Consider the following 12,917-nt stretch of genomic DNA (forward strand, 5'->3'; position numbering starts at 1 on the left):
TTTCATGAAGTATTTCTGCTTCAAAAAAGTTGAAGATTTTCATGAAAAGATTTTTGCTTCAAAAAAGTTGAAGATCTTCATGAAACGATTTCTGCTTCAAAAAAGTTGAACATTTTCATGAAAAAATTTCAGCTTCAAAAAAGTTGAAAATTTTCATGAAGTATTTCGGTTTCAAAAAAGTTAAAAATTTACATGAAAAGATTTCGGCTTCAAAAAAGTTGAAAATTTTGATGAAAAGGTTTCATTTTCAAAAAAGTTGATAATTTTTATGAAAAGATTTCTGCTTCAAAAAAGTTGAAAATTTTCATGACAAGATTTTGGCTTCAAAAAAGTTGAAAATTTCCATGAAAAGATTTCAGCTTCAACAAAATTGAAATTTTTCATGACAGGATTTTGGCTTTAAAAAAGTTGAAAATTTTCATGAAGTATTTCAGCTTCAAAAAATTTGAAAATTTTGATGAAAAGATTTCTGCTTCAAAAAAGTTCAAAATTTTCATGAAGTATTTCGGTTTCAAAAAAGTTAAAAATTTACATGAAAAGATTTCGGCTTCAAAAAAATTGAAAATTTTGATGAAAAGGTTTCATTTTCAAAAAAGTTGATAATTTTTATGAAAAGATTTCTGCTTCAAAAAAGTTGAAAATTTTCATGAAAAGATTTTGGCTTCAAAAAAGTTGAAAATTTCCATGAAAAGATTTCAGCTTCAACAAAATTGAAATTTTTCATGAAAAGAGTTCGGCTTCAAAAAAGTTGAAAATTTTCATGAAGTATTTCGGCTTCAAAAAAGTTGAAAATCTAAATGAAAAGTTTTCTGCTTCAAAAAAGTTGAAAATTTTCATGAAGTATTTTGGCTTCAAAAAAGTTGAAAAATTCGGGTTTTTGAAAAAGTTGAAAATTTTCATAAAATATTTCTACTTCAGAAAGTTCAAAATTTTCATGAAAAGATTTCGGCTCCAAAAAAGTTGAAAATTTTCATGAAACGATTTCGGCTTCAACAAAGTTGAAAATTTTCATGACAGGATTTTGGCTTTAAAAAAGGTAAAAAATTTCATGAAGTATTTCAGCTTCAAAAAGGTTGAAAACTTTCATGAAGTATTTCGGCTTCAAAAAATTTGAAAATTTTGATGAAAAGATTTCTGCTTCAAAAAAGTTCAAAATTTTCATGAAAAGATTTCGGCTTTAAAAAAGTTGAAAACTTTCATGAAAAGATTTCGGCTTCAAAAAAGTCAAAGATTTTCATGAAGTATTTCGGCTTCAAAAAAGTTGAAAATTTTCATGAAAATCTTCGACTTTCTTCATGCTGGCTGAGTTTTTCTTTGTTCTATCTTTTGAAATCAATTTATTTTATGATTGAATATTCCAAGTATTCTTTAAATATCTTGTTTTTGATTACCACCAATCACTATTTCCATTTTTACTTTCATGCTTTATGAACAAAAATAGCTTTTTTTATTACTACATCAAGTTTACACACATGGGTCAAAAATGACCCATACATCCAAGTGTGATTTAAAATTAAATGAATTAATACTATAATAATAATTTGTTTCAAGTAATTACTTTAGCAGTGAGTGGAGCCAAACACTTATGTATTTCATATTTGCAACATGTTTATTTGTCATTTTGTCACACATACACATACCTCTGATAACAGATAACACGGCTGTTGAACTGAACTGTATCTGTAATTTAACAACTGTAAACTGGTGAATGTGACCAAACAAAATGAAATACAACTGAACACATCACTAGAGCACAAATTGCCATCTCAATTTTGACATGCCTCACAAATGATCACTAAGAGTTTGTGCTCCTTGCACACAGGCCTGGTGCACTGGGAACACTAGCTGCTGACTTTTCTGTCTTTGGTAACTGGGCAGATCGTGCACCTCTTCCTCTTCCTTTGGCCCTCCTGTCTGATGTCCTCTTGTGGCTGGGTGGTGGCTGTGTTTTGTTTTTTAAACCCACATCTTCCCATTGTTTCTTCTTCTGACTGCTGTCATCCACTGCTTTGTCATCATGCATAGTGCTCAGGAGGACAACAGCTTTTCCCTTCTTCTGCACATAGCTCACCATGGTCATGTTGCCATTGAATCCGAATTCTGAGCTATGAATCTCCCGTGATTTGGATGGCTTCATGATAGGTGGTATGTCCGATTTGTTCTGGCAAAGAGTCCCAACAATGGTCAGGTTCTTCTCGAGGAGCTTCTCAGCCAGCGGGACACTGGTGAAGAAGTTGCTAATTGTGATGTTGCGACCTATGAGAGGGGGAAAAGATTGTAAATTTACTCAACATGGAATTCTTTAAACTCTAACGCCATAATCTGTTGCATTGCATTGCATTTTATTCTGTTTTACTATTTTGCTTACAGAGAAATCAAATAAAAAAATAAAATACACATTATTAAAGATTGGGAAAAAGTATGTAGGTATTGTGCTAAAACTTAATACATTAGTTTCTCTATTGTACTTTACATTCACCTGTCTGTCTGATTCCACTGCACAATTGCTGGACGACATTCTCTCCAAGGTTCCTCTGAACCTGGCTGTCTCCCGGTATAGACAATTCCATCTATTGCATAAGGTACCCTTGCGTCGCACATCCAGAAGATTTTTATCCCATATTTTGCAGGCTTGCTGGGCATGTGTTGCCGTAACTTGCACCTGCCTCGGAATGGCACAAGCTGCTCATCTATGGTGACACAGTCACTGGGGATGAACTTTCTTCTGCAGTTGTCCAGGAAACAGTCCCACACGTACCTAAATGTCGCCATGTGGTGTGTTTCCAGTCGCAGAGCCCTGGTCCTCTTGTCGTCAAACCGTATGACGCGGCGGATATCTTCATATCTCCTAAGCCCCATGGTGGCCTTGTAAATTGGATTTTGCAGCGGATCTACAAACAGCTCCCGCAAGGCCACATCCCAGCTCTTCTCCCCCCCTGCAAGAATTGATGAAGGCCATCAATTCTTCTTTATCAATGCTTCTCCACTCTTTCCCTTTTGCTGTGGCTGTTCTTCGTCCCTCTAAGTTGATACATATTAGAACCTCCTCAATGATGTTGTCACTCATGAACATATCCCAGGCATCTTTTGGTGAAACAGCTGGTGATCCAGGTGTAGGTCCTGGGCAGCTCCTCAGAATGTTATGGCTTCTTGTTCTGCCATGAATGGGGGGATTCTCATTCCAGTAAGATCCGTTTTTACTCAATCTATTGGACTGGGTCTGAGTTTCCTCTTCAGAGGACTCATCAGATGAGTCTTCTGTATCATCAGAGGAGTCTTCTTCATGGATTCCCAGACACACCCACAACTCCAGCTTGACCCTCTGGCAAATATTCTGGGTCATCATCATCAGAAATTTCAGACTCTGAATCAAGACAAATTGCCTCCTCATCTGGTTCTTCCTGCAGCATCGCTACAACCATCTCAGTAGTAAATCTGGGACCAGCCATACTCTGGATAAAGAAAATCAAAAGCACAATAAAATTTTCAGATGCACATCAATATACATACACATACATAGAGTTTTATTTTGGTGACTTGGCTAAGTAGCTTAGCTAAGTACTTTGCTAAGTAGCCTAGCAATCTACATAATAGTTAGCTAACTACAATAGAATTAGCTAACTAAAATAGAAGTGTCAACAGCTAGCTAGCTAATAGTAATTACTTGTAACTTTCTGACAAGTAATGTACTCACTCTCAAGGTAACCTAAACCTAATCAAATGTTATGTACAGTTATCTTTCACAATTGTCATCAAATATTTTCTAAAGTGATGTTAGAACAATTTAAAAACAATACTTACATGTATTAGATGTTCCAAGGGAGCTGTGCTGAGCTGTGAAATGTCTGAAACAACCACGTTTCACAGCAAATGCTATAGTAAATGCATGTGGGTCGTTTCTGACCCATGTGTGTAAACTTGATGTAGAAATACAAAAGCTGTGCTCGTTCATAAAGTAAGAAAGGAAAAATACAAATGATGATTTGTGCTTAACAAAAACAAGATATTTACTGCATACTTGGAAAAGTAAATGATAAAATGTATTTATTTCAAAGATATATCATAGAAACACTCAGCCATACATGAAATAACATAGAAAGTGGATTCATTTTTGACCCATGTTGTGCATTAGAAGGGTAATGATACAAAAATGTTTTTTATTCAAAAAGTAAGAAAGGAAAAAATAAAATAAGGATGTATGATGATCAAAAACAAGTTAATTGAGGAATACCTTGAATACTGAATGAAGAGATGAATTTATTGCAAAGATGTAGAAAATAAAAACTCAACCGGGTCACTTTGACATTTTTAAAGCAGAAATACTTCATGAAAGTTTTCGACTTTTTTGATGCCGAAATAGTTCATGAAAATTTTCAACTTTTTTGAAGCCAAAATCTTTTCATGAAAATTTTCAACTTTTTTGAAGCAGAAATCTTTTCATGAAATACTTCGACTTTTTTGAAGCCGAAATACTTGATGAAAATTCTTACCTTTTTTAAAGCCATAATGCTGTCATGAAAATTTTCAACTTTTTTGAAGCTGAAATCTTTTCATGAAAATTTTCAACTTTTTTGAAGCCGAAATCTTTTCATGTAAATTTTCAACTTTTTTGAAGCCGAAATCTTTTCATGAAAATTTTCAACTTTTTTGAAGCAGAAATCTTTTCATGAAATACATTGACTTTTTTGAAGCCGAAATACTTGATGAAAATTTTCAACTTTTTTGAAGCCGAAATCTGTTCATGAAAATTTTCAACTTTTTTGAAGCCGAAATCTTTTCATGAAAATTTTCAACTTTTTGGAGCCGAAATCTTGTCATGAAAATTTTTACCTTTTTTAAAGCCAAAATCCTGTCATGAAAATTTTCAACTTTTTTGAAGCAGAAATCTTTTCAAGAAAATCTTTGACTTTTTTGAAGCTGTAATCTTTTCATGAAAATCTTGAACTTTTTTGAAGCCGAAATACTTGATGAAAATTTTCAACTTTTTTCAAGTCTAAATCTTTTCATGAAAATTTTCAACTTTTTTGAAGCCGAAATCTTTTCATGAAAATTTTCAACTTTTTTGAAATAGAAATCTTTTCATGAAAATTTTCAACTTTTTTGAAGCCGAAATACTTCATTAAAGTTTTCAACTTTTTTGATGCCGAAATCTTTTCATGTAAATCTTCAACTTTTTTGAAGCCGAAATACTTCATGAAAGTTTTCAACTTTTTTGAAGCCGAAATCTTTTCATGAACATTTTAAACTTTTTTGAAGCCGAAATCTTTTCATGAAAATGTTCAACTTTTTTGAAGCAGAAATCTTTTCATGAAAATCTTCGACTTTTTTGCAGCCGAAATACTTCATGAAAATTTTCAACTTTTTTGAAGCCGAAATACTTCATGAAAGTTTTCAACCTTTTTGAAGCCGAAATAATTCATGAAAATTTTTACCTTTTTCAAAGCTAAAATCCTGTCATGAAAATTTTCAACTTTTTTGAAGCAGAAATCTTTTCATGAAAATCTTCAACTTCTTTGAAGCCGAAATACTTGATGAAAATTTTCAACTGTTTTGAAGTCTAAATCTTTTCATGAAAATTTTCAACTTTTTTGAAGCCGAAATCTTTTCATGAAAATTTTAGACTTTTTTGAAGTCGAAAAAATTCATGAAAATCTTAGACTTTTTTGAAGTCGAAAAAATTCATGAACATTTTCAACTTTTTTTGATGCCGAAATCTTTTCATGAAAATTTTCAACTTTTTTGAAGCAGAAATCTTTTCATGAAAATCGTTGACTTTTTTGAAGCCGGAATCTTTTCATGAAAATTTTCAACTTTTTTGAAGCCGAAATCTTTTCATGAAAATCTTAGACTTTTTTGAAGTCGAAAAAATTCATGAACATTTTCAACTTTTTTGAAGTGTAAATCTTTTCATGAAAATTTTCAACTTTTTTGATGCCGAAATCTTTTCATGAAAATTTTCAACTTTTTGAAGCCGAAATCTTTTCATGAACATTTTCAACTTTTTTGAAGCCGAAATCTTTTCATGAAAATTTTCAACTTTTTTGATGCATAAATCTTTTCATGAAAATTTTAGACTTTTTTGAAGTCGAAAAAATTCATGAACATTTTCAACTTTTTTTGATGCCGAAATCTTTTCATGAAAATTTTCAACTTTTTTGAAGCAGAAATCTTTTCATGAAAATCTTAGACTTTTTTGAAGTCGAAAAAATTCATGAACATTTTCAACTTTTTTTGATGCCGAAATCTTTTCATGAAAATTTTCAACTTTTTTGAAGCAGAAATCTTTTCATGAAAATTTTCAACTTTTTTGAAGCAGAAATCTTTTCATGAAAATCGTTGACTTTTTTGAAGCCGGAATCTTTTCATGAAAATTTTCAACTTTTTTGAAGCAGAAATCTTTTCATGAAAATCTTAGACTTTTTTGAAGTCGAAAAAATTCATGAACATTTTCAACTTTTTTGAAGTCTATATCTTTTCATGAAAATTTTCAACTTTTTTGATGCCGAAATCTTTTCATGAAAATTTTCAACTTTTCTGAAGCCGAAATCTTTTCATGAACATTTTCAACTTTTTTGAAGCCGAAATCTTTTCATGAAAATTTTCAACTTTTTTGATGCATAAATCTTTTCATGAAAATTTTAGACTTTTTTGAAGTCGAAAAAATTCATGGACATGTTCAACTTTTTTGAAGTCTAAATCTTTTCATTAAAATTTTCAACTTTTTTGATGCCGAAATAGTTCATGAAAATTTTCAACTTTTTTGAAGCCGAAATCTTTTCATGAAAATTTTCAACTTTTTTGAAGCCGAAATACTTCATGAAAATTCCTACCTTTTTTAAAGCCATAATCCTGTCATGAAAATTTTCAACTTTTCTGAAGCTGAAATTATTTCATGAAAATTTTCAACTTTTTTGAAGCAGAAATCTTTTCATGAAAATTTTCAACTTTATTGATGCCGAAATAGTTCATGAAAATTTTCAACTTTTTTGAAACCGAAATCTTTTCATGAAAATTTTCAACTTTTTGAAGCCGAAATCTTTTCATGAAAATTTTCAACTTTTTTGAAGCTGAAATCTTTTCATGAAATTTTTCAACTTTTTGTAAGCCGAAATCTTTTCATGAAAATCTTTGACTTTTTTGAAGCTGAAATACTTCATGAAAGTTTTCAACCTTTTTGAAGCCGAAATACTTTATAAAATGTTTTACCTTTTTTAAAGCGAAAATCCTGTCATGAAAATTTTCAACTTTTTTGAAGCCTAAATCTTTTCATGAAAATTTTCAACTTTTTTGAAGCAGAAATCTTTTCATGAAAATCTTAGACTTTTTTGAAGTCGAAAAAATTCATGAACATTTTCAACTTTTTTGAAGTCTAAATCTTTTCATGAAAATTTTCAATTTTTTTGATGCCGAAATCTTTTCATGAAAATTTTCAACTTTTTGAAGCCGAAATCTTTTCATGAACATTTTCAACTTTTTTGAAGCCGAAATCTTTTCATGAAAATTTTCAACTTTTTTGATGCATAAATCTTTTCATGAAAATTTTAGACTTTTTTGAAGTCGAAAAAATTCATGGACATGTTCAACTTTTTTGAAGTCTAAATCTTTTCATTAAAATTTTAAACTTTTTTGATGCCGAAATAGTTCATGAAAATTTTCAACTTTTTTGAAGCCGAAATCTTTTCATGAAAATTTTCAACTTTTTTGAAGCCGAAATCTTTTCATGAAAATTTTCAAGTTTTTGAAGCAGAAATCTTTTCATGAAAATCTTAGACTTTTTTGAAGTCGAAAAAATTCATGAACATTTTCAACTTTTTTGAAGTGTAAATCTTTTCATGAAAATTTTCAACTTTTTTGATGCCGAAATCTTTTCATGAAAATTTTTGACTTTTTTGAAAGCCGAAATCTTTTAATGTAAATTTTCAACTTTTTTGATGCCGAAATAGTTCATGAAAATTTTCAACTTTTTTGAAGCAGAATTCATTTCATGAAAATTTTCAACTTTTTTGAAGCAGAAATCTTTTCATGAAAATTTTCAACATTTTTGAAGCCGAAATCTATTCATGAAAATGTTTGACTTTTTTGAAGTCGAAAAAATTCATGGACATTTTCAACTTTTTTGAAGTCTAAATCTTTTCATTAAAATTTTCAACTTTTTTGAAGCCGAAATCTTTTCATGAAAATTTTCATGTTTTTGAAGCAGAAATCTTTTCATGAAAATCTTAGACTTTTTTGAAGTCGAAAAAATTCATGAACATTTTCGACTTTTTTGAAGCCGAAATCTTTTCATGAAAATTTTCAAGTTTTTGAAGCAGAAATCTTTTCATGAAAATCTTAGACTTTTTTGAAGTCGAAAAAATTCATGAACATTTTCAACTTTTTTGAAGTCTAAATCTTTTCATGAAAATTTTCAACTTTTTTGAAGCCGAAATCTTTTCATGAAAATTTTCAAGTTTTTGAAGCAGAAATCTTTTCATGAAAATCTTAGACTTTTTTGAAGTCGAAAAAATTCATGAACATTTTCAACTTTTTTGAAGTGTAAATCTTTTCATGAAAATTTTCAACTTTTTTGATGCCGAAATCTTTTCATGAAAATTTTCAACTTTTTTGAAGCCGAAATATTTCATGAGAATTTTTGACTTTTTTGAAGCCGAAATCTTTTAATGTAAATTTTCAACTTTTTTGATGCCGAAATAGTTCATGACATTTTTTCAACTTTTTTGAAGTCGAAAAAATTCATGAACATTTTCAACTTTTTTGAAGTCTAAATCTTTTCATGAAAATTTTCAACTTTTTTGATGCCGAAATAGTTCATGAAAATTTTCAACTTTTTTGAAGCAGAAATCTTTTGATGAAAATTTTTAACTTTTTTGAAGTTGAAAAAATACATGAAAATTTTCAACTTTTTTGAAGTCTAAATCTTTTCATGAAAATTTTCAACTTTTTGAAGCCGAAATCTTTTCATGAAAATTTTCAACTTTTTTGAAGCCGAAATACTTCATGAAAATTTTTGACTTTTTTGAAGCCGAAATCTTTTAATGTAAATTTTCAACTTTTTTGATGCCGAAATAGTTCATGAAAATTTTCAACATTTTTGAAGCCGAAATCTATTCATGAAAATGTTAGACTTTTTTGAAGTCGAAAAAATTCATGAACATTTTCAACTTTTTTGAAGTGTAAATCTTTTCATGAAAATTTTCAACTTTTTTGAAGCCGAAATCTTTTCATGAAAATTTTCAAGTTTTTGAAGCAGAAATCTTTTCATGAAAATCTTAGACTTTTTTGAAGTCGAAAAAATTCATGAACATTTTCAACTTTTTTGAAGTGTAAATCTTTTCATGAAAATTTTCAACTTTTTTGAAGCCGAAATCTTTTCATGAAAATTTTCAACTTTTTTGAAGTGTAAATCTTTTCATGAAAATTTTCAACTTTTTTGAAGCCGAAATCTTTTCATGAAAATTTTCAACTTTTTTGAAGCCGAAATACTTCATGAAAATTTTTACCTTTTTTAAAGCCAAAATCCTGTCATGAAAAATTTATACTTTTTTGAAGCAGAAATCTTTTCATGAAAATTTTCGACTTTATTCAAACTGATATTCTACATTTTCTAACTCAAAGTGTAGTTTCAAAGTAAAAATACTGTTAGAAGGAGTGATTCAGACAAAATTAGATGAAACAGCAGCACTGGTAACAAACAACGATATTAACAGCTTTAGTGATCAAATTGAGCGTATCTTGGGAAGCTGAGCTCGAAAGTGACATGAAACATGTTTTTCAGACATAAAGTGACAGTTACAGTGAATACCTGTTCTGACTACATTTTCTAACTCAAAGTGTCGTTTCAAAGTAAAAATACTGTTAGAAGGAGTGATTCAGACAAAATTAGATGAAACAGCTGTAATGGTAACAAATGAGCCCAGTTACATGAAATGACATCAAAATCAACATTCCCTGAGCCAGACAACGCTATTAACAGCTTTAGTGATCAAATTGAGCGTATCTTGCGAAGCTGAGCTCGAAAGTGACATGAAACATGTTTTTGAGACATAAAGTGACACTTACTGTCCTGACTACATTTTCTAACTGAAAGCGTCGTTTCAAAGTAAAAATACTGTTAGAAGGAGTGATTCAGACAAAATTAGATGAAACAGCTGTAGTGGTAACAAACAACGATATTAACAGCTTTAGTGATCAAATTGAGCGTATCTTGCGAAGCTGAGCTCGAAAGTGACATGAAACATGTTTTTCAGACAAAAAGTGACACTTACTGTTCAGACTGCATTTTCTAACTCAAAGTGTCGTTTCAAAGTAAAAATACTGTTAGAAGGAGTTTTTCAGGCAAAATTAGATGAAACAGCTGTAGTGGTAAAAAATGAGCGCAGTTACATGAAATGACATCAAAATCAACATTCCCTGAGCCAGACAACGCTATTAACAGCTTTAGTGATCAAATTGAGCGTATCTTGCGAAGCTGAGCTCGAAAGTGACATGAAACATGTTTTTGAGACATAAAGTGACACTTACAGTGAATACCTGTCCTGACTACATTTTCTAACTGAAAGCGTCGTTTCAAAGTAAAAATACTGTTAGAAGGAGTGATTCAGACAAAATTAGATGAAACAGCTGTACTGGTAACAAACAACGATATTAACAGCTTTAGTGATCAAATTGAGCGTATCTTGCGAAGCTGAGCTCGAAAGTGACATGAAACATGTTTTTGAGACATAAAGTGACACTTACTGTTCAAAACATGTTTCATGTCACTTTCGAGCACAACTTCGCAAGATACGCTCAATTTGATCACTAAAGCTGTTAATAGCGTTGTCTGGCTCAGGGAATGTTGATTTTGATGTCATTTCATGTAACTGCGCTCATTTGTTACCAGTACAGCTGTTTCATCTAATTTTGTCTGAATCACTCCTTCTAACAGTATTTTTACTTTGAAACGGCACTTTGAGTTAGAAAATGTAGTCTGAACAGTAAGTGTCATTTTATGTCTCAAAAACATGTTTCATGTCACTTTCGAGCTCAGCTTCGCAAGATACGCTCAATTTGATCACTAAAGCTGTTAATATCGATGTTTGTTACCAGTACAGCTGTTTCATCTAATTTTGTCTGAATTACGCCTTCTAACAGTATTTTTACTTTGAAACGACACTTTGAGTTAGAAAATGTAGAATATCAGTTTGAATAAAGTTGAAAATTTACATATAAAGATTTCAGCTTTAAAAAAGTTGAAAACTTTCATGAAGTATTTCGACTTCAAAAAAGTTGAAAACTTTCATGAAAAGAATTCATTTTCAAAAAAGTTCAAAATTTACATGAAAAGATTTCTGTTTCAAAAAAGTTGAAAATTTCAAGCTTTTTAAAAAGTTGAAAATTTTCATGAAGTATTTTTGCTTCAAAAAGTTGAAAACTTTCATGAAAAGATTTCGGCTTCAAAAAAGTTGAAAATTTTCATGAAAAGATTTCTGCTTCAAAATTTTCATGAAAAGATTTCTGCTTCAACAAAGTTAAAAATTTTCATGAAAAGATTTCGGCTTCAAAAAAGTTGAAAATTTTGATGAAAAGGTTTCATTTTCAAAAAAGTTGATAATTTTTATGAAAAGATTTCTGCTTCAAAAAAGTTGAAAATTTTCAATAAGTATTTCGGCTTCAAAAAAGGTGAAAATTTTCATGAAAAGATTTCATTTTCAAAAAAGTTCAAAATTTACATGAAAAGATTTCTGTTTCAAAAAAGTTGAAAATTTCAAGCTTTTTAAAAAGTTGAAAATTTTCATGAAGTATTTTTGCTTCAAAAAGTTGAAAACTTTCATGAAAAGATTTCGGCTTTAAAAAAGTTGAAAATTTTCCTGAAGTATTTCTGATTCAACAAAGTTGAAAATTTTCATGAAAAGATTTCTGATTCAACAAAGTTGAAAATTTTCATGAAAATATTTCTGCTTCAACAAAGTTGAAAATTTTCATGAAAATATTTCTGCTTCAACAAAGTTGAAAATTTTCATGAAAAGATTTCGGCTTCAAAAAAGTTGAACATTTTCATGAAGTATTTCAGCTTCAAAAAATTTGAAAATTTTCATGAAAAGATTTCTGCTTCAAAAAAGTTCAAAATTTTCATGAAAAGATTTCGTCTTCAAAAAAGTTGAACATTTCCTTGAAGTATTTCTGCTTCAAAAAAGTTGAAGATTTTCATGAAAAGATTTTTGCTTCAAAAAAGTTGAAGATCTTCATGAAACGATTTCTGCTTCAAAAAAGTTGAACATTTTCATGAAAAAATTTCAGCTTCAAAAAAGTTGAAAATTTACATGAAAAGATTTCGGCTTCAAAAAAGTTGAAAATTTTGATGAAAAGGTTTCATTTTCAAAAAAGTTGATAATTTTTATGAAAAGATTTCTGCTTCAAAAAAGTTGAAAATTTTCATGAAAAGATTTTGGCTTCAAAAAAGTTGAAAATTTCCATGAATAGATTTCAGCTTCAACAAAATTGAAATTTTTCATGAAAAGAGTTCGGCTTCAAAAAAGTTGAAAATTTTCATGAAGTATTTCGGCTTCAAAAAAGTTGAAAATTTAAATGAAAAGTTTTCTGCTTCAAAAAAGTTGAAAATTTTCATGAAGTATTTCGGCTTCAAAAAAGTTGAAAAATTCGGGTTTTTGAAAAAGTTGAAAATTTTCATAAAATATTTCTACTTCAGAAAGTTGAAAATTTTCATGAAAAGATTTCGGCTTCAAAAAAGTTGAAAATTTTCATGAAAAGATTTCGGCTTCAACAAAGTTGAAAATTTTCATGACAGGATTTTGGCTTTAAAAAAGGTAAAAATTTTCATGAAGTATTTCAGCTTCAAAAAGGTTGAAAACTTTCATGAAGTATTTCGGCTTCAAAAAATTTGAAAGTTTTGATGAAAAGATTTCTGCTTCAAAAAA

This window comes from Labrus bergylta, chromosome 21 (genome assembly GCF_963930695.1).
Source record: "Labrus bergylta chromosome 21, fLabBer1.1, whole genome shotgun sequence".
In the NCBI taxonomy this organism is placed as follows: Eukaryota; Metazoa; Chordata; class Actinopteri; order Labriformes; family Labridae; genus Labrus; species Labrus bergylta.